Source organism: Schistocerca serialis, chromosome 4 (assembly GCF_023864345.2).
Source record: "Schistocerca serialis cubense isolate TAMUIC-IGC-003099 chromosome 4, iqSchSeri2.2, whole genome shotgun sequence".
NCBI lineage: Eukaryota > Metazoa > Arthropoda > Insecta > Orthoptera > Acrididae > Schistocerca > Schistocerca serialis.
The window spans coordinates 205,034,350-205,060,644 of record NC_064641.1 but is presented as its reverse complement, the minus strand read 5'-3'; the positions used below and the strand labels follow the sequence as shown (position 1 = coordinate 205,060,644).

The following is a 26,295-nucleotide window of genomic DNA, read 5'->3' as shown; positions in this document are numbered from 1 at the left end:
GCTATCTTTGACCAACCTGCCCTGCAGCACCGTTACCGATTTAGTCTGCAGCCGACCAGAAGTAGACCACTACATTCCGCGTCTCGTGAATGAATGGGGTTTGCCGAGTCCTCGTCCATCCAAGTGCACAAGATGTCTCCGGATTCGCCCACGTTGAGGAGGTTAGCTACCCTTATCGGTCCATAGCAAGCAGATTTGAAAGTTTTGTGATGAAACAGCAGATGGTTAAGAAGAACAAGAAGTACGTGATTTTTATGCATGATGTAGCTCCAGACAGATGGAGTTTGAAGCAGTTTATGTAAATCAACTACGCTATCAATTGCGAAGTAATGTTCTAGTGTCTGGAAACATTACCAGGAGGTTATGGGTAAAAGAGAACATAAACCCACACACTCCTCAGGCTACATGGTTCTGCACTTAAAACAGGCTAAAATGTCAGATCGCTTGAGCTTCCAACCTATCAGTCGGTGGAATGCAGCGCTGTTAATACTCCAATGTAAGAAATATATTTCCAGTGCATGACATACATCATTCTTGCAGGTTTCTCTACGTTAATCTACGCTAACAAACTGGGAAATGAAAATGCTCTTTCCTTAAAAGATAGGCTGTGTGTGATACATGCACAACGTAGCATTCCAGAGATGTATAGCATCCACTGTTCACATCTTATCAAGGTTCCGAAATTATACTAAGCCCACATCAGTATTATATAGAATAACGGTAAGTAACGGAGAAGCAGATAAACGCATAGCAGCGGCGTACAAAATGTGAAATTACACGTCACCACGCCACTAACTCTATAAACAGCACATCTGTCAAGTAGATTATACATGGGGATTGCAGTATCTCACAAACACCTGTCGCTAACTTATAATCATAGTAGTTATGAAACTGAAGTCTCAATCTTATACTCAAGGTGAGACAGGGGAATGGAGTAAATAGCATAAATCGCCGTTCGTTTAGAGGAATAGACTGGATGGTCACGTTTCATCACACATCAGATGGAAGTCCTCTGATGACCTGGTCCTCCTGCAGGTGGACCTAACTTCGAATATAGAAAATGTCCACGGACGGAACGCGTGGCTGGTTCACCTGTAAGCACTATCCCCGGTGTGACGTGTGGTGAATCTGCCTCTGAACATCGGTCTCGATATATAGTGCACAGCAGATCCTTATTCGAGTGCTAACTCGATGTGGTGTATTGTGGATCTGCATCCGAACATCGCTTCGTAAATTGTGCGTGTCGGATCCACCTTCAAACCCTATCATAGATGTGGAATTCGATGGATCTGCATCCCAACATCTCTCGTCCGTCTTCCAGTTCCTGTACTGTCTTTTATACCACCTCGTGTTGCTGCAGCAGGCTTCGTTTGGCGCTGACCTTACACGTCATACATTGTTGGCAGAGCTATGACAATATGGACTCATTTGCACCATATGGTCAAAACACTGTCCTGTCACACTAAATCAGGTCACTGTGTTTCTTCACGGGTTGCGGAAGGTGGTAGATATACTTAAGTCCAACTTCTGCTCAGTTCTGACTTAAATTGGAATGATCACATACGCAAAGCTGCAGGAATGACAGCAGTTGCTAGAGTTATAGGGACTGCCTAAAAAGCCACATTGGAATTTTACTGTAACAGACAGGTTCGAAGAAGGTGACTCGTTTCGAGATATGAGAGTGTCAGAAATATGATTCACCAGTGGCTGTAATCATTAAAGGACTTCTCCATCAGATACAATGCAGGTATGACCTTGACTGGAAAGTCTGGATTTCCAATCACAGACATAATTTGTACCGGAAAGTGTAGCACTTGTTCTCCTTCTCAATCAGTCATAGCCTATAACGCACTGGATATATCAACGAACCTCTGACGTGGCATCGAGACAGAATGAGTTACAAATACTGGAGAAATATCTAGTGGCGGCATGAGGGAGATGCAAATACCTGTTTCATACCACGTTCCTTAACCGAATCACATTCTAAATTCGGTAGTTTTATTACGAGGTTGCATCATCGGCGACATGTAACTGCACCTTCGGTCTGATAATGTACACTCCGGTGAATACTGTCTATAGTCGCTATTGTGGTGTTTGTCTGGAGAAACTTCATTCGGAGGTAATTCCATACCTATATTTATAAAGCTAGTATAGCTTTAACGTGGATACTTACGTGCAACTGTAGAAACAAGACCACTTGTGACAGAAGCATACAGTAGTTGTTGCGATCATGTTTTGTAACATCTGACTGTTTGAAAGACGATTACACCTCTCTTTCTAAGACGCAGTAGCAACACTCGCAGAAAAACTTACGAGACATTTCCAACTATCTCTGATTTTCGGTCAGTACTATTTCGTATCGCCAGCAAAAAGTTATTGGCGAAGTGCTACACTTAGTAGTAGAGGATGCATGATAGTTTCGCCTTGAGCATTAGGCTTAGAAAGTATGTGTGTGTGTTCCAATATGTGCAAACGAAGCGACTATGTCCAGTCGTAAAGAAGGTATGGATTTGAAGTGAAATACTGTGATAGCAAAGGGAAAAGCATGTCTAGTCATAAGAATGGTAGAGATATTACTATTTCCAGAGCCACAGCCTTCAGCAGAGTGTATTTCCGATACTTCGCTCATTGTCGACTGTCGTTCAATTGAGACAAAGCTTGCAATATTTAATTGTAAGTACAGCGATCAAATATGTACGTGGCCGTTTTCCTAGGACGATTCTGTGTGTGGCACACGGCGGCGGTGTCCTGTGGCAGGAATGCTTCACGTTTCCCAGTAACAGCAGTAGCCGTAATAATGGAAGTGCCTGTTGGGATTCAGGAATGTAGCTGACTTAACTGTTTCGCGCTGTAGATGGCTGAAGAGCGAACTAAGTCTTAGTATGAGTCGGACAGATTTCTCGATCGCGTGGAAATTAGAGAAGATTTGCCTCCCATGTAAATTGACCAGTCGACTGCTTTTGCACATCGCGCGCCTTTATTTAGATGAGAGAACATTGATTGTGGTGTGTGCATCTAGCAGGTGATCGACAGGTGGAAGACATTTTTGCTGGTTCTCTAGACATGATAAAGACCTTAGGTGACTTTGTGAATTATAGGGATGATTTGGAATCTGTTATGACAACGTTATTCATCAATGGAAATACTAGTTCCCCTATTTTTTTCAAGTTTTCACGTAAAAGTCTTCACAGATGGGATATGTTTCTAGTTACTCAGTGGTTTACAGCATGATCCACCTCGATAAAGTTTCGGGTTTCTAGAGAAATAATTTCTAGTCTATATCTTCGGAATTATACTGTGCAAGCCATACTGTTATGCAAGCGATATTGCTATGTGCTTGATATCTGGAAGTATTGTGTGAACTGAATAATATTCTGGAAAACCATGTAAAATTATATGTGTTCTTGTATTGCCAGAGTTTGGAGATGCGTGTAGAAAGCAAGCAAGCAAAAATGTCGGGGCCAGAAACAATTACGCATTTGTGCCAAGGGGAAGCGAAGCAGCTTTTGTACAACAGTCAACATGGTATATGCAGAAGTGTCTGGTGGTCGCTACTGTATGTCCTATTCTGAGGGAGCTATAGATTCAGCCCATCGATAGCCGTAAGGGGAATGAGAGATTTTTTTATGTGGAAAATTATGTATGCTATAGGTATTGAGATTCATTCCAGAACCACAGTCATCAAGAGAAGTCATTTCCAGTACATTGCTTGGTGTCAGACTACAGCAGCAATCCTAATATTTACACTGAAAAATGTGTTTCTGGTTCCCAATAATCTTTTGAGTGTGGAGATAGTCATAAAAAGCACAGCAGGAAGCAAGCAGGTCTGGGCCAGAAACAACATCTCAGCGGACACCTCATTCCTTACCTTATCAGTCCACCTAATTTTCAACATTCGTCTTTAGCACCACATCTCAAATGCTTCGATTCTCTTCTGTTCCGGTTTCCCCCACACTCCATGTTTCCCTACCATACAATGCTGTACTCCAGACGTACATCCTCAGAAATTTCTTCCTCAAATGAAGGCCAGTATTTGATATTAGTAGACTTCTCTTGGCCAGAAATGCCTTTTTTGCCATAGCGAGTCTGCTTTTGATGTCCACCTTGCTCCGTCTGTCATTGGTTATTTTACTGCCTAGGTAGCAGAGTTCCTTAACTTTATTGACTTCGTGACCATCAATCCTGATGTTAAGTTTCTCGCTGTTCTCATTTGTACTACTTCTCATTACCTTCGTATTTCTCCGATTTACTCTCAAACCATACTGTGTACTCATTAGACTGTTCATTCCGTTCAGCAGATCATTTAATTCTTCTTCACTTTCACTCAGGATAGCAATGTCATCAGCGAACCGTATCATTGATATCCTTTCACCTGGTATTTTAATACCACTCCTGAACCTTTCTTTTATTTCCATCATTGATTCCTCGATGTACAAATTGAAGAGTAGGGGTGAAAGGCTACAGCCTTGTCTTACACCCATCTTAATACGAGCACTCGTTCTTGATCGTCCACTCTAATTATTCCCTCTTGGTTGTTGTACATACTGTATATGACCAGTCTCTCCCTATAGCTTACCCCTACTTTTTTCAGAATCTCGAACAGCTTGCACCATTTTATATTGTCGAACGCTTTTTCCAGGTCGACAAGTCCTATGAAAGTGTTCTGATTTTTCTTTAGCCTTGCTTCCATTATTAGCCGTAACGTCAGAATTGCCTCTCTCGTCCCTTTACTTTTCCTAAAGCCAAACTGATCGTCACCTAGCGCAATCTCATTTTTTTCCATTCTTCTGTATATTATTCTTGTAAGCAACTTGCAACGTCTGCGTGTACACCTGAACTATCGTTGTCGGTGTTGGTTTGCTATCGATTCTGATGAGAACAACGCTGTCATTGAGCTGTTTACAGTAACACAGTTTCTTCCCCTACCTTCCTATTCATAACGAATCCTACTCCCGTTATACAATTTTCTGTTGGTATCGATATTACCCTGTACTCGTCTGACCAGAAACCCTTGTCTTCTTTCCATTTCATTTTACCTCACTTAATCCTACTATATCTAGATTGAGCCTCTGCATTTCCCTTTTTAGATTTTCTAGTTTCCCTACCACGTTCAAGTTTCTGACATTCCACGCCCCGACTCGTAGAGCGTTATCCGTTCGTTGATTATTCAATCTTTTTCTCATGGTAACCTCCCCCTTGAGTCCCCTCCCGGAGATGCGAATGGGGGACTATTCCGGAATCTTTTGCCAATGGAGAGATCATCATGACACTTCTTCAATTACCGGCCACATGTCCTGTGGATACACGTTACGTGTCTTTAATGCAGTGGTTTCCATTGCCTTCTGCATCCTCATGTCGTTGATCATTGCTGATTCTTCCGCCTTTAGGGGCAATTTCCCACCCCTAGGACAAGAGAGTGCCCTGAATCTCTATCCGCTCCTCCGCCCTCCTTGACAAGGCCGTTGGCAGAATGAGGCTGACTTCTTATGCCGGAAGTCTTCGGCCGCCAATGCTGATTATTTATCAAAATTTAGACAGTGGCGGGGATCCAACCCGGGACCAAAGACGTTTTGATTATGAATCAAAGACTCTGCCCCTAGACCACGGGTATCAGCCATGTCTATCGTCGCCAATATACATCCGCCATCTTGAACAAATTTGGCTACAATGCAACATGGGGTCGTGTTCTCTATGCCTTAGTACTCCCGTATTAAGCGATTTTTGGCAGGAAAGATAAGCTCGTTGGTCAGTGAATCCGATGGCTACAAGCAACACTATTATTCTGTCTTCTCCGACCACCTCTTATCAAATGTTCAATTTATATTCTTCTGTTTGGACTCATGGAAGTATCTACTTGCTTACCAAATGGCCATAGGTTTAGCGAATTTTACAGATGGGATCTGTGTGTGCAGCGCGTGGGCTGCTCCTGAAAGGATGACGCCGTTTACACTATATGTTTGTAGCAGTACTCTTTATAATTAAGTTTTAGACTGAACCATCGTTCTTGTACTTAATGACTGTTACATATCGGTGTGCGATTTTGTTTAAACTCTCTTACGATTACTGTGTGAGGTTGATATATTTTTCTGAGAGTGGAAGTTATTCGATTCTCGCCGAAAGGTTGTGGCTCTAAATGGATTCCCATAGGGTCGGCAGAGGAAACGAACACTTCCTGGGTTCCTGTTCCCCGAACTGCTTATAGCGGACAACTGCTAGCGCCAATCCGCTTGCTAAAGGTAAGCTCCTTCCCCTGGGGAAAAGACTGTTTGAAACCAGCGTCAGCCTCATGAATAGTAACGATGCTTGTTTCAATGTTTGAGTGCGAAATTTGTGCTGCTTTCTCCTGTTTTACGTAGAAAAAGGAATTCGTCAATTTGGCAGTAGCATTCAGTCTTCTTTCCAAGTGGAGCCTGGGTACTGCTGGAGTTCATGAAAGAACATGGGTCGCTTCCCGAATCTGGCACTGCCTTGCGCTCTCTCGTTGTTTTTCAAGAATGTTTTGCTACGAGAGTAGCGTAATCCATCTTCTGAGCAGCTCTCATTTAACTCAGCTGCTTATTCATCTTGGCTACTCTGTTACTTACATTAAACATTTATCTCATTTATTTTGCTATTGGGAGCTGCCCAAATGTGGAAGTCTAGCCCACTTTTACGTCTTGCCTTCTTCGAATTAAACGTGAATCCCACAGACTTTACTTTGGTTTTATTTTAGTTTGCTACAATTTTCGAGGCACTGCTCTGAATTATTCATTGTCAGTTGATTACAAAAAGTAAAAATCTATTCTCCATAAAACTTCCATTTTCAACACCTGTGGTCTAAGGGTAGCGTCTGTGATTAGAATTCAAAACGTTCTCAGCCACGCGTTCGGACCCCCCACCACTCAAATTCTGAATAATATTCAGCATTGGTGGAATAAGACTGCCGGCATAAGAAGTCACCCTCTTTCTGCCAACGGCCTAATCAAAGTGGGCGGAGCAGCGGACAGAGGTCCATGGCAATCTCTTGCCCTTGGGGTGGGAAACAGCTCCTAAAGGGGGAAGAATCAGCAATCATCAACGGCACGAGGATACAATAGGCAATGGAAAAACCTGCATTAAAGACACTTAATGTGAATCCGTAGGACATTTGGCCTGTAATTGAAGAAGTGTCATGATTGTCTTCGTTGACAAAATATTCTGGAATAGTCCACCATTCGGATCTGCGAGAGGGGACTGGCAACGGTTAGGTGACCATGAGAAAAAATTGATAACCAAAGAAAGGATAACATTTACTAGTCGGGGAGTGGAATGTTAGAAGCTGAACTTGGTAGGGAAGCTAGAAAATCTGAAAAAGAAAATGCAAAGGCTCAATCTAGATATAGTAGAATTAAGTGAGGTAAAATGGAATGGAAAGAAGACAAGGGTTTCTGGTCAGACGAGTATAGGGTAATATCGACAGCAACAGAAAATTGTATAACGGGAGTAGGATTCGTTATGAATAGGAAGGTAGGGGAAGAAACTGTGTTACTGTAAACAGCTCAATGACAGCGTTGTTCTCATCAGAATCGATAGCAAACCAACACCGACAACGATAGTTCAGGTGTACACGCAGACGTTGCAAGATGAAAATGACGAGCTAGTATATGAGGATACTGATGCGTAAGGGAAGATGAAAATTTAATAGGCATGGGGGGCTGGAATGAAACTGTAGGGGGAGGAGCACACGAAAAGGTTCCAGGAGAATTTGGGCTTTGGTAGTGGGACTGAGGGAGGAGAAAGACTGATTGAATTCTGTAATAAATTTCAACCAGTAATAGCGAATACTCTGTTCAAGAACCACAAAAGGAGAAGCTATTCTTGAAAGAGTGTGGGTAAACGGGAAGATTTCAGTTACATTACATCATGGTCAGAATCTGATACTGGATTGTAAGTCATACCCAGAAGCAGATGTAGACTCAGATCACAATGCAGTATTAACAAAGAGTACGCTGAAGTTTAAGAGACTAGTCAGGAAGAATCAATACGCAAAGAAATGGGATACGGAAGTACTAAGAAATGAAGAGATACGCTTGACGTTCTCTAAAGCTATAGATACAGCAATTCGGAATAGCTTAGTAGGCAGTACAGTTGAAGATGAATGGCCATCTCTAAAAAGGGCAATCACAGAGGTTGAAAAGAAAAACAAACAAAGAAGGTAACTGCGAAGAAACCATGGGTAACGACAGAAAGAAGGATGTACAAAAGTGCTCAGGGAGATTCGCGAATACAGAAAAACAAGTCGCCTAGAAATGAAATAAGTAGGAAGTGTAGGGAAGCTAAGACAAAATGGTGTCTCGGAAAATGCGAAGAAATCGAAAAAGAAATGACTGTCGAAAGGACTGACTCATCGTTTAGGGAAGTGAAAACAACCTTCGATGAAATATCAGTTTGATAACATTAAGAGTGCAACGGCAATTCCACCACTAAATGTAGGGGAGGGCGCAGACGGGTGGAAAGAGTGGGTTGAAAACCTCTATGAAGGGGTAGATTTGTCTGATGTGATAGAAGAAGAAACAGGAATCGATTTAGAAGAGACAGGAGATTCGTATTAGAATCAGAATTTAAAAGAGCTTTGGAAGACTTGAGAACAAGTGAGGCGGAAGGGATAGATAATATTCCATCACAATTTCTAAAACAACTCACTTTGGTATGTAGAACATATGTACAATGTATTATCTACACAAATCTGAAGACTGGAAGAGCTAAATAGTGAAATAAATATCGCTCAATCAGCTTAACAGCTCATGCATCTGAATTTATGGTAATAAAATATAGAGAAGAATAAAAAAGAAAACTAAGGGTGTGTCAGATGGCTCTCAGTTTGGCTTTAGGCAATGTAATGGCACCAGAATGGGAATTCTGTGTTTGTTAATGGAAACAAGACTAAAGGAAAATCAACTCACGTTCATAGGATTGTCCACATAGAAAAAGTGTTCGTCAATGTAAAATGGTGCAAGATGTTCAAAATTCTGAGAAAAATAGGGGTAAGCTACAGGGAGAGAAGAGTAATATAAAATATGTACAAGAGCCAAGAGGGAATAATAAGGCTGGACGACCATGAACGAAGTACTCTGATTAAAAAGGCTGTAAGAGAGATGGAGTCTTTCGGCCATACGGCTCAATCCGTACATCCAAGAAGCAATGATGGAAATAAAAGAAAGGTTCAGGAGTGGAATTAAAATTCAAGATGAAAGAATATCAATGAAACGATTCTCTGATGACATTGATATCCTGAGTGGAAGTGAAGAAGAATTACGTGATTTGCTGAATGGAATAAACATTCTAATAAGTACAGAATATGGACTGAGAGTAAATAGAAGAAATACGAAAGTAATAAGAAAAAGCAGAAATGACAACAGCGAGAAACTTAATATCAAGATTGATGGTTACGAAGTTAATGACGTTAAGCAATTCGACTATGTAGGCATCATTGGATGGATGGAGAAAGTAGGGCATAAAAATCATACCAGGAATACCCGTTTTCCTGATCAAGAGAAATCTACTAGTATCGAACATAGGATTTAATTTGAGGAATAGATTTCTGAGACTGTCCGTTTGGAGCACAACATTTTATGGTAGCGACACAAGGACTGTGGGAAACCGGAACAAAAGGGAATCGATGCATCTCAGATGTGGTGTTACAAACGAATATCTAAAATCAGGTGGACTTATAAGGTAAGGTATGAGGAGGTTCTACGCAGAATCGGAGGGGAAAAGAGTATACGGATAACAAAGGCAAGAAGAAGAGACGGGATGATAGGATATCTAATAAGAAATCAAGGAATAACTTCCATTGTACGAGAGGGAACGTAGAGGGTAAAAGCTATAGTGTAGTATAGGACGACAGAGGTTGGAATACGTCCAGAAAATAAATGATGATGGAGGTTGTAAATGCTACTCTGAGATGAAGAGGTTGGCAGAGGAGAGTATCAAGCCAGTGAGAAGAACGACAACTCAAAAAAAATAAATAAAAAATAAAAAAAAATAATAAAATAAAATAAAAAATAAAATAGAATAAAATAAAAAATAAAATAAAATAGTACTGCAATTTCCCTATGGTCAGGGTACTATTGAATAATAAATATAACTAGCTGCATTTCTAGAATGTTTGCTTCGTTGTGACGAGTTTGCGTTGTATACAGCGGCCAAGCACTAATTTTAAAGATACAGAAGGTGCAGAGGTGGTGGCAAGTATCGAGTGCCTGTATGTTTTACAGCAGGAGTGAATGGTGAGCCTTATTTCGACTTATACCAGGGATGTTAGTTGTGTCACTATTCATAGTAATTGTCAACTGTTCTGTGTAGGAACAGTTCCCATACTTCGCATTTCATTTACGCAGGCACTAAATCAGCTAATTGCACGTCTTGTTTACAATACGATGGATGTAATTTTCAACCTTTCCAGGTGATGCTGAGTTCCATTGCGTTTTATATAGGGACCTGTCGTCACTACATTACACTGTCTGATGCGAAACAAAACTGGCATGCCTCGGGAAGCGAGATCAACCAAATTCGAAGTATTAAGACTTGAAGTTAAAATGTAGACATCTATTCGTTTTCACAATATTCCCAAATAAGTTGTATTACTTTTCTTACAAGTTTAGCGTCAGCTGCATCAGCACAACAAGAAAATGCTGAGCTTCTAAATGACTCACAGGCACACAAATAACTGAAGAAAGAAAAACGGAATTCAGTGAGTCACTTGTATTTTTCAACATTTCCTAAATTTATAGTTACATAGAGCGGTTTGTGGTTTATGAGCGGAAATAGTGTTAATCGTACATAGTCTTGTGTTTCAGCAGCTGCACTCCCAGATAAATCTTGCATGATAGATTTATGATTACCTTTGCTTTCATTCCAGAGAGAAAACAAACAACTTACACCGCTAACTCCACTGTGTTATGAGAGGTTCGTCATAAACGGCTCATAAGAGTTAAAAGCAACGTTTTGCTTATTTGTTGCTCGTTTCGACTCTCTTATCGTTTATCAGAGCTCCAACGTAAACATTCCCTTAAGCAATTGCCGTGGAAATCAACGTGCAACGCACTGGCTTGGTCTTCACCGTGCTGCTGAACACTCAGTATCGACCCAGCTTGTGCATACGGCACGTGTGTCTCTGTGTGTTATACCGGGTGATCAAAAAGTCAGTATAAATTTGAAAACTGAATAAATCATGGAATAATGTAGATAGAGAGGTACAAATTGACACACATGCTTGGAATGACATGGGGTTTTATTAGAACCAAAAAATACAAACGTTCAAAAAATGTCCGACAGATGGTGCTTCATCTGATAAGAATAGCAATAATTAGCATAACAAAGTAAGACAAGGCTAAGATGATGTTATTTACATGAAATGCTCAATATGTCCACCATCATTCCTCAACAATAGCTGTAGTCGAGGAATAATGTTGTGAACAGCACTGTAAAGCACTGCCGGAGTTACGGTGAGGTATTGGCGTCGGATGTTGTATTTCAGCATCCCTAGGGATGTCGGTCGATCACGATACGTCTGCGACGTCAGGTAACCCCAAAGCCAATAATCGTACGGACTGAGGTCTGGGGACCTGGGAGGCCAAGCATGACGAAAGTGGCGGCTGAGCACACGATCATTACCAAACGACGCGCGCAAGAGATCTTTCATGCGTCTAGCAATATGGTATGGAGCGCCATCCTGCGTAAACATCGTACGTTCCAGCAGGTGTTTATCAGCCAGGATGGGAATAATGCGATTCTGTAACATATCGGCGTACCTCTCACCGGCCATGGTAACAGTATTGCTGTCCAGCGCCATCCGTCGGACATTTTGTGAACTTTTTTTGGTTTCTAATAAAACCCCATGTCATTCCAAGCATGTGTGTCAATTTTTACCTCTCTATCTACAATATTCCGTGGTTTATTAACTTTTCAAATTTATAATGACTTTTTGATCACCCGGTATGTGACTGCAAATAGTACCGACCCGACATAATGCCATGGTGCTACGTCATCACTCGTAAGTGACAACGGTTACGGATTGCGATGTGGTGTTGCAAATGCATCTACATCTACATCCATACTCCGCAAGCTACCTCACGGTGTGTGGCGGAGGGTACCTTGAGTACCTCTATCTGTTCTCCCTTCTATTCTAGTCTCGTATTGTTCGTGGAAAGAAGGATTGTCGGTATGCCTCTGTGTGGGCTCTAATCTCTCTGATTTTATCCTCATGGTCTCTTCGCGAGATATACGTAGCAGGAAGCAATATATTGCTTGACTCCTCGGTGAAGGTATGTTCTCGAAACTTCAACAAAAGCCAGTACCGAGCTACTGAGCGTCTCTCCTGCAGAGTCTTCCACTGGAGTTTATCTATCTTCTCCGTAACGCTTTCGCGATTTCTAAATGATCCTGTAACGAAGCGCGCTGCTCTCCAATAATAGTCAAGTGCCAGTTCACGGCTACAGGTAACGTGCTCAAATTACAATGGAGTTCTTGAACTGGACGAGCGTAAAATAGCTGCAGAAACCTCAAGATAGCGCCGGCCACGGCGTGCCAAACTTCACGCATACAGCGCATGCGTGCCGCGGGCGGGCGAAGGCACGGCCTGTCACTCCGGTTTGCTCGGTCCTTCTCAAAGTGCTCGCAGCAGCGCTACATTTCATTTAGCACTGCGGTGCGTCATTTTGCGGTCTACACAACTCTCCGAGTTCGGCAGAATCGTGCTGACAGCGCTGTTTAACTTCCGCTGTTTGTTCATGGTATGAAGGCAGTTCACAGGTCCAGTGTCTGTTTGCACAAAAAGAGGCAGTGCAGCGACCTGTCGTCGTAGTCATTTGAAATGGATGGGAGTGGCAGAAGAGAGGGATGAAAATTCTCGGTTCACATAAGCGACGCGTACTACATATCTGCTATGAAAAGACATTACAGTACAATGTAGAAAGAATTTAAATATTTAGTTGACAATGGAAGAACTAAAACGATTGACAGATAGGAGTCATTCTTTTGTTACTCAAGAAACATTCACGGGTAAATTAGCAGATCTGGAGCACGTGAAGAAATTGGTGGTATGAACAGGAAAATTTCTGAAGTCCCACTCATTATTCCATTGTCAGTTGCAACAGATTTCAGTGGAACTGATGAGGAGTATGGTGACTTCATATGTTGCTGCAAAGTACGTTTATTAATGCCTGGAACGAATTTTCGATTTAAAACTCGCTGTTATTCAGTTTATTAAGGGAAAACGAGTGCATGAACGAAAATTAGAACGTCTGGAATGGACTGTAGATGTCAAATTTTAGGTGGGTTTCACGGCACACTGCACATAATAAGAAACGGCAAGGAAATGTCTTTCTGATTTGATTGGGATGTATTTGAACAGAAAATCACGTTGTAGAAGCGACAAATTCCGACAATGATAGTCCATTTCCATAAGCTCACTGGCGTTGAAGAAAACGCAGGGTTAGAAGAATTTATTGTGGTCTTGAAAAAATTACAAGAATAGTTTTTTTTAAAAGATTTTGAGAGCGTTGTCAATGTTACATCTGTTTACAAGCTGTCTGCGAGACAGTTTACCATTTCAGTTGAAAGCATCCCTGTGCACGTGCAGCTGTCATTGATGGACCTGCAAGGTAATTCCAATTTTAGTGACAAATTTTCTTTTTTAAAACTGTCCAAGAGGTCTACATTGCTTTCCTCAGGTAGTTTCCAAGTATCCATAATGAAGTTGCAGAAGGGCTACAATATTTCGATCGACATGTTAGTGTGAAAGACATCTTTACTAAATAAGTCAGATTATGGGGCAACTTTGAAACTCTGAGAAATTCTCTGCATCTGCCCGTATGACGACAGTCCGTACCAGATAAAAATTATATTAGGTCTTCAGAAGGCAAAAAAAATAAAAAAAAAATTAAATAATACTGAAAATTTGTTTTGTTTGTGACTTATAGGCACGAGAAATGTGAAATACAAAACCAAGTAGTATGCAGTGTGACTGCACTGCCATTTAAATAATGTAGTTTCCCCTTCCACCTCCACCCCCCCCCCCCCTGAACACGCAGATAGCGCGGCGCGGCGGTGGGCGAAATGTGAAGCGAGGCTGACCACTTTGGCAAAAGGGCCCGGGCATGTTCTGTGAGTCGAAATCTTGGCCAGCCCTGCAATAGGCCATCCTCACACCGAACAATGCAGCTGACGTCGACGTGAACACTAAAACCAGCTGAACGAGATGCAACAGCCACGTCACATTGGATGTGCTGGTTAATGTGATTTGCCTACATACTTTAGTGATATGCAACTGCAGGCTCTCCAGGCGCAATCATTCGCCGAGTCTGGGTCGCAAATCACACAGATTATTAATGAGGGAGTAAAATTCCTCCGTCAGCTCTAATAAACTCACATTTTCACCTGTGCGCATATGCTAGTCATGTTACTCTGTCAGTAGTAAACATAAATAAAAACTTCAGTATCCATGAACAATATGTGCCTTTAATGAATTTTCAATATGCTGATGACTTGAAATGTACCAGTTGTTTTCGAGAGATCCTAAGTTTTCTGGTGATTTGAAATTACAAAGTTTCGTAGAACATAAGCAGGGGTGATGATGATGTTTGGTTTTGGGGCGCTCAACTGCATGGTCATCAGCATCACAGTCCAGTTTTTTACAAAGTGCAGTCTATCACTGTCACAAATATTGATGATGATGAGGATGAAATGATGAGGACAACCCAAACACCCAGTACCCAGGCAGAGAAAAGCCCCAACCAGGCCAGCAATCGAACCCAGTACCCCGTGATCAAGAGGCAGAGGTGCCAGGCTGAAACTGGGACATTTTGAGTCGTTGCCAAGTTTATTCCAAATTGTGTCAATAGATGTGGCAACATCACCAGAGGACTTCATGGGTTTTCTCCGTCCCCTGCCCCCTCAGCCCTTCCATCCACCCTCCCTTTTCCACCCCCTTCCCCTTCTCTCCTCTCCCCACTCCCCTCCCCCGCCTGGGTATTGGCATGGAAAGCTCAGTCTGTGGTGAGCTGCCAGTGTGGAAGGACATAGAGTGTTGTTTTTTTTTTTTTGGGAATCACAGGTGTTACCAGTTGGAAATTTTCTAATATTGCCACAATTTGGCTGCAGAAGCTCAGAAAGGTTTGAGTACTAAACTGTCCAGCAACTACGTATAGTAATTACACTGCCACAGGTCATGAATCTAAGAAAATCATAAGCACAGCTACAGATCCAATAATATATTACAAAAAACCGTAGCAAAAACCTCACCCATAAAGATCCAAATATATTGCAAAAAACGCCATCAACAAAACCGTCCATATAGACCTAAACTCCACCTACAAATCATACAAAAATCTAAACATATTCAAATATTGTGAAATACAGTATGCCAACACCTAAACTTCACCTACTGATCATAAACAAGCACGCTGCATCCCGCAATTGGAAACTGTAATAAAACCTGCACAGTCCACTTAAAGCTCCTACCACATGTGCAGTGCTAGAAAACACCGTTACTACACTGCACCAAGCGCTGGGATCACTGATAGCTCTGTGAAGGCATAAACTACTGCGCTGAACGCTGGTAGCGCATGTCCTCCTACATACACTCGCTGTGGCAGCCAGTGGCCGATCGTCCACGGCGCACCATTAGTTCAGCAGTGCAGCAAGCCAGGGAACTAACGCGCCCTGCGCTCAGCGCCCGCGACTGCACACTCGTGTTATCCAGCGGCGGCTCGCACGAAGAAAGACGATCACATATTTTCTGTGAACTGCTGCTGCTGCGGCGGCGGGCTGGCTTTTAAACAGGCCGTCTGCAGCAGTTGAGGGTGCTCCACTTTGTTGATCAGCATAACTCCAACTTGTAATACCCCGGTAGACTTGCGTTAACGGCGGCTTGCTTTTCTGCCGAGCACTTGATGCACCTAACAAAGAATGAAGTGCTCCCAGTTATCACGGTATAAGTGTATATTTTTTATTTTTATAATTATATATTTTACGATTTTAGTTGTGGTGGCTTTAAATATTGTGGGCTAGCATGAGACTTTTAATTAACTTATCCCGTGATAACACTCATACGGACATCGGCTGCCCCGAAGTACGTGGGATATAGTATTTTTTTAAACACAACGCGTGACTCACCGCCTTCTAATAAATAGTTTGCGTGAGCGCTGCTATTTAGAAAAGAAAATATGCGTATTCTTGCGCAAACTGTAATTATTAATATGGGTCTCAGGGGCTACTGGTTATTTATGTGCCAAATTACAAAAGATTAACTGAGATATTGCGGAATGTAATGCTGTTCAATATTTCTTGTTCAATATTTGCAAGACAAAGCTGGAGAGAATCTCGTCTGCCGCTAAGCGGCCAAAATGAAACATACTGAACTCACTCAGTATTCTAAATATCAATAAACGAAATCTATTTTGACTCTTTTTAACTTTGAAATTAATGAAAGATCAAAACTGAGAAGTCTCTCGCATTTACATTTAATATTATGATGTGAAATTTTAATTAAATAATACAGTCAGCGTAATGGCTGACTAAATCCTGCTAGGGGAGATGAGCTCCCTGCGCTACAAAGTCCTGTAAAAACTTTGTTAATTATAATTGATGGTTGCAATCATGAGAGGTGACAACTAAGCCAATAATACACACTTTCTAATAACAATTTCTATTATACACTCCTGGAAATTGAAATAAGAACACCGTGAATTCATTGTCCCAGGATGGGGAAACTATATTGACACATTCCTGGGATCAGATACATCACATGATCACACTGACAGAACCACAGGCACATAGACACAGGCAACAGAGCATGCACAATGTCGGCACTAGTACAGTGTATATCCACCTTTCGCAGCAATGCAGGTTGCTATTCTCCCATGGAGACGATCGTAGAGATGCTGGATGTAGTCCTGTGGAACGGCTTGCCATGCCATTTCCACCTGGCGCCTCAGTTGGACCAGCGTTCGTGCTGGACGTGCAGACTGCGTGAGACGACGCTTCATCCAGTCCCAAACATGCTCAATGGGGGACAGATCCGGAGATCTTGCTGGCCAGGGTAGTTGACTTACACCTTCTAGAGCACGTTGGGTGGCACGGGATACATGCGGACGTGCATTGTCCTGTTGGAACAGCAAGTTCCCTTGCCGGTCTAGGAATGGTAGAACGATGGGTTCGATGACGGTTTGGATGTACCGTGCACTATTCAGTGTCCCCTCGACGATCACCAGTGGTGTACGGCCAGTGTAGGAGATCGCTCCCCACACCATGATGCCGGGTGTTGGCCCTGTGTGCCTCGGTCGTATGCAGTCCTGATTGTGGCGCTCACTTGCACGGCGCCAAACACGCATACGACCATCATTGGCACCAAGGCAGAAGTGACTCTCATCGCTGAAGACGACACGTCTCCATTCGTCGCTCCATTCACGCCTGTCGCGACACCACTGGAGGCGGGCTGCACGATGTTGGGGCGTGAGCGGAAGACGGCCTAACGGTGTGCGGGACCGTAGCCCAGCTTCATGGAGACGGTTGCGAATGGTCCTCGCCGATACCCCAGGAGCAACACTGTCCCTAATTTGCTGGGAAGTGGCGGTGCAGTCCTCTACGGCACTGCGTAGGATCCTACGGTCTCGGCGTGCATCCGTGCGTCGCTGCGGTCTGGTCCCAGGTCGACGGGCACGTGCACCTTCCGCCGACCACTGGCGACAACATCGATGTACTGTGGAGACCTCACGCCCCACGTGTTGAGCAATTCGGCGGTACGTCCACCCGGCCTCCCGCATGCCCACTATACGCCCTCGCTCAAAGTCCGTCAACTGCACATACGGTTCACGTCCACGCTGTCGCGGCATGCTACCAGTGTTAAAGACTGCGATGGAGCTCCGTATGCCACGGCAAACTGGCTGACACTGACGGCGGCGGTGCACAAATGCTGCGCAGCTAGCGCCATTCGACGGCCAACACCGCGGTTCCTGGTGTGTCCGCTGTGCCGTGCGTGTGATCATTGCTTGTACAGCCCTCTCGCAGTGTCCGAAGCAAGTATGGTGGGTCTGACACACCGGTGTCAATGTGTTCTTTTTTCCATTTCCAGGAGTGTATTTTCCAAAATACAGATAAAACTTACTTTAATTATCGGACAGCACTACAATGGCGGCCTACCACTAAACGAAACAAAACAGGAGAGCTAGTTCAAACAAAGCATTTTCTCTGATCTTCATGGCCTATGTTACACAACTTTTATGCCAAAAAACTGTGTTTTGTTAATTACATCGATATTTGTGTTTTGATAATAATAACTTGCGTTCTTTACTATTTGTTATACATCACGCACACATACACAGTCTTGAAATAATTTATAATTCACACGTCTCATAACAAAAACTTCCTTTCCCTTTCTCCAAATATCCATTTATGTGACGTACCGTCACATGGGCCCCCTAGTGAAGATGTACTTAATGTGGTTTACTACTTTATGTACAGACTCACTACCATGTTACATCATTATATAAGTGTTCATTTTTCCATGATTAAGGTAGGTACATTTGTGTTCAAGTCACAGTTAAATGAATGGTTATATTCTATCGTTCGTATGTTTCGGATGTGTTTCGATCTCATTGTTACAGGTGAGTTGATCTACTAGTTCCAGCTCTATTTTTCATCAGGAATGTGAACAATCCGGAATCCTACAGACCCGGTACAAATTCGCTTACGCTCCCCCATTTGGGTCACAAGCGTAAGGAAAAACGGGTCAAAAACCTCGCCCGGAGCCTTCGGATTGTTGACATTCAGTCTCTCTTTATACTATTTACGTTGATAATATGTCCATTGAATTAATCAACAAAGAAAAATATATATCTATATATACATATAACAGTAAGTGTGTCTTGAACTATTAAGTAATGTTTGTGCAAAATGTCTGTCTGTGGTTTCACGTACACATACACATCACAATAAGATGTATATATAGTCACTGTAATTAATTTCTGTGTCCTTTTCACATTATTTCTGTTACAAATTTACATTCTAGTCGGTGTTTATTAATACTTCGTCAACCATCAACACATTTCGAAATGCCATCGAAGTAAGAGTTGTCGACGCTGGTGTATTGTTGAGCTGTCGGCGGGTCGTTGTTGACGACGACAGAAGCGTGTGCGGCACCCTGCCACTGTTAGCGACAGTTCGTTGACCTCCGCTGTGACGTCCGCGCAAACAGCTGACGATCAGTCGACAGGCGCGGCGCATCGGCTGTGCAGTCAGGAACATCTGCCGGCCGCTCGCCTCGCGTAAAATGTAAACATTCAACCGCCGGGTATCAGTTCATCAGCAAAACAAGACAAATACACATATCGCAAGTGCTGAAAGAAATGTTAATAGTTTTCAAGCACTCCACAGTCATTCGTTTTTACTGTTCTTGAATACACTGATATAATGTACGAACGTACGAAGTCCAGTTCTTTAAATAAGTTTCTGGCTCGAACTCACACATTTCACTACTCGGATTTAATCATTGTTTTTTGGTAAGTGATCACTACTCAGCACTCCACACTGTCACTGTGGTGAGTGTTCATGCGAGTACCTTGCTGTGACACTTTTCACTTCACTATGCTTCACTATGCGTCGCTTCTATCGTGTGTTAGTCGGCCCCGGAATCCGCAGTTCGCTGTGCGCTACCCGTAGCGTCCATTCACAGTCCACTGGGAATATTCCGTTCACAGCAACATTTTTCCACACTATGGATGTCAGTATTATCTCGCATATTAAATTACTTCTTGCAGAAGGCACCACCATATATACTGTTACTTTTATTGATCTTAGTTCACTGTACTCAAACAACAGTTTTTCACTGTTAAATACAGTCAACACTCAGTGTGTTATCACACAGTTTACTGTTCACTTTTTTCATCGCATTCCAATTAGTGATTCAGTTTATCCATATTGCACTAACTAAGCGTCCAGATAGTCTCACTTGTAAACTGGAACATATTTTAACACCTATTACTTGAGCTACATATGAAATATGGCCTTCACTTTACACAATCGTATTTCATACGCGACACAAATCGGAGTTCGTTCTAGATATGTCTTATCACTCTGTACTAAGTGATTGATCTAGTTGGCACCTCTTATTTAAAGTGTCGGCCACTTGGTCTTTCTGGACTCGTGAGTTCAGTAGGTTTTTTACATGTGTTCTTTATATTCATTCAACACTGATTCATTGCTTTTATCGTTGCTGCGTGTGCAGTTGCCTTCCTTGTACGGGTGTAACTGCAAGCGCCTTCAAGCTGGAATCTGTGTGGAAGTTAAGAAATATTATTCTGTTTGAAATTTTTTATTACGCGAATTCTCGCGTTTGTACAGCGATTCGCTGTTAATTTGCGCGACCGACGACCATACACAATGCTTCTTCCCTTTTCAAGGTTTATCCTGTGCAGAGCGTCCTTACGCAGATTCATTTGCTAATCTCTTTTCTGTTACGGCACTTGTTTAAGTGCAGTATTCTCCTTCTGTCACAACTCACTCAAAACATACACTTAGCAACTACTTTATATCTAACAAGCACAAGTATGAAATCAAATAAACATTAAATAAATCTTACTAACTAGGCTCACAACTTACATCTACCTTTACACACTACATATTTTAGACTTAAACCCTTAAGTATCCCTGGATATAAACTGTTTTATTATTTGCCACCGCAGCATTCTCTGTATTTCTCTCCCCACGGTTTGTCTTTTCGACCACGGCATTGAACAGGAGGCACGGCAGAAAGTTTGGTGAGGTTTTACTCGCATGTCGAACTCATACTCTTTTATTATCCCCGGTTTTTCTGAAAACACCTGTACAAATTGGTTCAGCGCTTGACTCAAATCAGATTGCTGTGACAGGCTCAGGTACGAAGATTCGGCTACTTTTGATTCAATACATTGCTTAATAATATCACTTTCCCATTCCCAACCGGTTTCCGGTTCACTGCTGTCTTGATTTACAACACAGTTGTTTTGATTCAACGCATCAGGATCCTGTAAAGTTAGCCGGACGTTCCGGCAGTAGTTCACATACGCGTCCGGAGTCATCATTAATGCCAGATCAATTTGTCGGTTTAGATAGGTTAAGGAGCATCTGGCTCGGGAGAGGTCAAGTTTTGCCTTCAATTCCCTAAGCGCGTCAAGGCCCAGGATGCAAGGTACTGTGAGATTTTTGACCACCAGCAATGAGCACAATATGGCTTCGTTTTCCAGGGCAATCTCTGCCTGCACCTGATTCTTTATTAGCTGCACCCTGAACATGTTCTATTTCTTGTTGGTCCGCAGGTCGCGGATCAACTGTTAGTTCATCTTTCATCTCGCATCCGTCATTGTAGCGGAGCATATTCACCCCCACATTCTGTCTGCCCTCCTCTTTTATCTTGTCGACCGTGTGGGAAGCGCCTACAGAGGTCGGTCAGAGTTTGACGGCCTGCCGCACCCTGCCGACACGTGATCAGACACATCGGTTATTCGAACATTATCAGTCACAATTGGTGACGTGCACTGCGGTGCGTACACGTGTGACTGATTGTTCGGAGGCTGAGGTGGAGGCGGTGGCATCGGGATGACATTGATAGGATTAACAGGCACATGACCTGACGGCATATTTTGATGTGCCTGCCAGTTTGTTGGCCCTGCCCGTTGCCACTGCTCATTGTTAGTTCCCATATTTTTGCTGCCGAAGTTGGAGTTTCCTCCCCCTTCGCCTCGTCTCTGCACTAGCATTTGTTTGATTCACACAGCTGATTGTGTGACCTCAAATCCAGAACAATCACACTGTCTCAAAATTCTGTCACTGATTTACTCACTAGTACTAAGTTATAGTAAATGAATCTGACCAAATTTTCACTATCCGCTGACGTTAAAACAAATTGAATAAACACTTCTGACAAATTTTAACTCAAGAAGATAAACACAGTGCATGGCCCCCGGATCCTTTCTTCCTTTAGTTTCCAGCCCAGAAGCGCATGCATATACACCCTTACCTTTATTAGTTATTGTTACTTGGTGTTGTCTTTATCTCAGTCGAGACAATGGTACGCATCTAGTCAGCTTCATGTCCATATATCTTCACTGGTTGGACCTCGTACAAGTTTTGTATTTTGTGGTACATGGAAATAGATTACACATATGGCATTAATTTCCCATACATATAATTATGTACACAAAAAATTTTCTTTTAAATACAGTTTTGTAGACGGACAACCATATCTCAGTAATTTTCTGTGTACTTAATATTGGTACATAAAATTTCGGGCCCTCACGTTGTTGGCCGCCACTTATCACGTTAGAAGAATATATCTTTCATTTTTATAATTTTATATTTTACGACTTTGGTTGTGGTGGCTTTAAATATTGTGGGCTAGCATGAGACTTTTAATTAACTTATGCCGCAGTAACACTCTTAAGGACATCGGCTGCCCCCAAGTACGTAGGATATAGTTTTTTTTTTTAAACACAACGCGCGACTCACCGCCTTCTAATGAATAGCTTGCGTGAGCGCTGCTATTTAGAAAAGAAAATTTGCGTATTCTTACGCAAACTATAATTATTAATATGGGTCTCAGGGGCTACTGGTTATTTATGTACCAAATTACAAAAGATTAACTGAGATATTGCGGAATGTAATGCTGTTCAATATTTCTTGTTCTATATTTGCAAGGCAAAACTGGAGAGATCTCGTCTGTCGTTAGGCGGCCAAAATGAAACGTACTGAACTCCCTCAGTATTCTAAATATTAATAAACGAAATCTATTTTCACTCTTTTTAACTTTGAAATTAATGAAAGACCAAAATTAAGAAGTCTCTCGCATTTTCATTTAATATTATGATATGAAATTTTAATTAAATAATACAGTCAGCGTAATGGCTGACTAAATCCTGCTAGGAGAGACGAGCTCCCTGCACTACGAAGTCCTGTAAAAACTTGGTTAATCATAATTAATGGTTGCAATCATGAGAGGTGACAACTAAGTCAATAATACACACTTTCTAATAACAATTCCTATTATATTTTTCAAAATACAGATAAAACTTACGTTAATTATCAGACAGCACTCCAATGGCGGCCTACGCTAGGCGAAACAAAACAGGAGAGCTAGTTTAAACAAAGCATTGTCTCTGATCTTCATGGCCTATGTTACACAGAGATTATACCAAAAAACTGTATTTTGTTAATTACATCGATATTTGTGTTTTGATAATAATAACTTACGTTCTTTACTATTTGTTGTACATGGCGCACACGTACACAGTCTTGAAATAATTTATAATTCACACGTCTCATAACAAAAACTTCCTTTCCCTTTCTCCAAATGTCCATTTATGTGACGTACCGTCACACAGTCTCAATCACAAAGGCTACCAAGCATATTTACCTCAACAATATGGGTGGTGGTCTCTGGCTTGTAGAACCCTGTAGTGGGTGGAGCAAAAGTATTCCATCATCCCTGGAAGGACTGGCAAACAGCCTGAAACACTATCACAAGGACAGAGCACCCCCTATCTCTGCACATGTGCACACACACACACACACACACACACACACACACACACACACACAAACACACACTCACACACACACACACACAGAGTGAGAGAGAGAGTAGCAGGTGTTTTAAAGACTGCTCAGGACACCTAGGTGCTGGGGGAAATGCTGACCTTGTGAACAATACTGCCCCATCCCAAATGTCCCAGGGGATCTGCACTAGCGTCAGCCTGCTTTGATGTGGGGTATCTGGTTTGTAGCAGGTGGAACAAAGATGTTCCTAGAAGGACTGCCTGCTTAACAATATTTCTGTATGTGGGTCATCCTGAAGGATGCGAACAATATCTGACATATATGAACCTGCAGACCTGAGTTCTCCTGGTGTAGAAGCATTACTATTAGTTATACGCTACCCACACTTTTCTCTCTGTGTAGGCGTTCCTATTGGTTCCTTCCAAATTTGTCGCTGACCTCTATAACTGGGAAATCGCCAGCCCTCCCGATCTCTACCCCTCCCATCTCCACCCCTCCCCCATCTCCCCATCTGTCCCTCACCTGGAAATTGGTGTGAAAGCTCAGTCCTGAGATGTTAGTGTGGAAGCACCTGTGTGTGCACAGGGTGTTCAGTCGATGAGAAATTGGCGTCAGTCAGAGAGGAATTTAATAACTGTATTACCTGTAAGGATGCAGCTGAGGGCTGTGTCCATAAGGCGTGGAAGGAAATGATAATGGTGGAGCATGAAAATAATGCTTTCCAGCAAATGGTGGTGATGCAGCAAGATGACCTGAAGATACATTGCACAACTGATATGGTTGCTGGTGCTCAAACTGCTGACCTTGTTTGAAATGGCTAGTCCATCTGGATCTTTCCATTGCGCAATAGGCGATTGACCCAAGTCCAGGAGGTAAGTAATGCTATTCTTAGGTGCTGCACTGTGTGGAGGGCATCAAACCGATAGCAGTAAAATGCTGAACTAATGATGGCTCTCGCTACAGATCAACAGACATGGTTGCAACGACTCATCCCTTACCACAGGCCCATACTGACTGACAACTGAGCAAAAACTCACTGTGCAATCTGGCAACAGTGGGGATACAAGGGAAGTGCAGTGGCTCAACAGTCCCACCTGTAGTCAGTGGAAGGAACATGACATGTCAGCAACAGCCGAGATCATCGAGCGCCTCCCAACAGAATAGCAAGTGGAAGAGTAAATATACCCTGCTTATTAAAACGAGGGTTGTCCAGAAAGTAAGATCCCATCGGTCATGAAATGGACATTACAGTGAAACCCGAATGAAGCTTTGCACAGATGGGTAGTGTCTCTAGTATGACTGTCGATCATATCAAGACGCTCTTTTCAGTTGTGAGAGCACTGTGAGCGAGTAAAGGTGCCTAGAACAAGAATGTCTCACGCCAAGTAGGAGGGTCCACTGAGAGGCTTCGCCTTAAAGAATGCAGCCCACCTAACTGCCATGCACTCCCTTCCTCATGGCAATTCTCAGCCGCACTCTGCAGGGGCAGTGAAGACACTCTTGCAACCTTTTCGATGGGAAGTGTTCGATCACCTGTAACACAGCCCTAGTTGGCTCGTCATGAGTATCATCTCTGCTCACATGAAACGCTGGATACTAAGACAACACTTGGGGCACAGACTACATGCTATAGACCAGTGTAGAGAATTCTCAGAAAGCACAGGTGGTTGCCTTCTATGACGATGGTGTTGGTAATTTGGTATAACGCTCTAACAAATGTTTACGTCGGAGTGGCGACTATGTAGGGAAGTATCTGGAAACTGTAGCTAACTCTTGCAAATAAAATGTTTCTGATTTTTACCATGGTTTCCATTTAGCGACCGATCGAAACTTACTTTCTCAACAACCCTCGTTTGTACACACACACACACACACACACACACACACACACACACACACACACACACACACATATATATATATATATATATATATATATACATATATATATATATATATATATATATATATATATATATCTCAGCCACATCTATGACTGTAATTGCTATAATTGCTATTATTATTATCACATGTAATATTTTTTCTTCCTTTTGTTGAGCAGCACAACTGGGAGCTACAGTGGCAGTGCCCTCCAGCTTATTAAGACCTGCAGTAGTGACTGACCTCTCGCTTGTCAGGAACTACAGCAGTGGCGTCGACCTCCAGTGCAGTCTAACTGGTCAGTGTGTTGGAGCAAGTCTGTGCTGCTCATCAACTTGTATGATGAAGACATACAACAGCAGAGCACTGATATACGAGTCCATGAGTCACAGAAGTGCACTGGAGGCTTCCAGTTTCTGCAGCGACAGCCAGCTGACCAGTATCGACAATGCACCAGGCATCTCAAACAGCATCGCATAGGTCAGTATTGGACTCCAACACATGCAGCATTCTTTTAACTGTGAAATATTCCAGTCGTACTACAAGGACAGAGGCATGAAAAGACACCACTTTCTCCCAGCGCACTACTACTTCTACTACTACTATTCACGTCTACATATAATTTAAATGTTAGCTGGTGAAAGCATCTGAATATAGGCATAGAAACAGATGGTGATTGGCGTTTAGTGTTGGAGATTGAAAATGTGATGAAGAGTGTGAAAGTGCAGTTTACTCCAGAACGGGAGGGGTTTGGGGAGAAGAATGTCGTGCATTACTGTACATCAGTGCTCAGATGTCTACAGAGTACAATCGATCTCTTTCTCCCACAGACGTTTACTGCGCTGATCTGATGCTATCTATCGCATC

General features: G+C 42.6%; 1 long non-coding RNA gene across 1 annotated transcript in view; it reads left to right on the top strand.

The window, feature by feature from the left end:
* LOC126474104 (uncharacterized) overlaps positions 1 to 25,645 on the top strand; it is a 417,917-nt gene extending 392,272 nt beyond the window's left edge. Inside the window, exon 3 of the long non-coding RNA XR_007586574.1 lies at positions 25,607 to 25,645. This is a non-coding gene — a long non-coding RNA (uncharacterized LOC126474104). The remainder of the gene's footprint in view (positions 1 to 25,606) is intronic.
* The last annotated feature ends 650 nt before the right edge of the window (positions 25,646 to 26,295 follow it).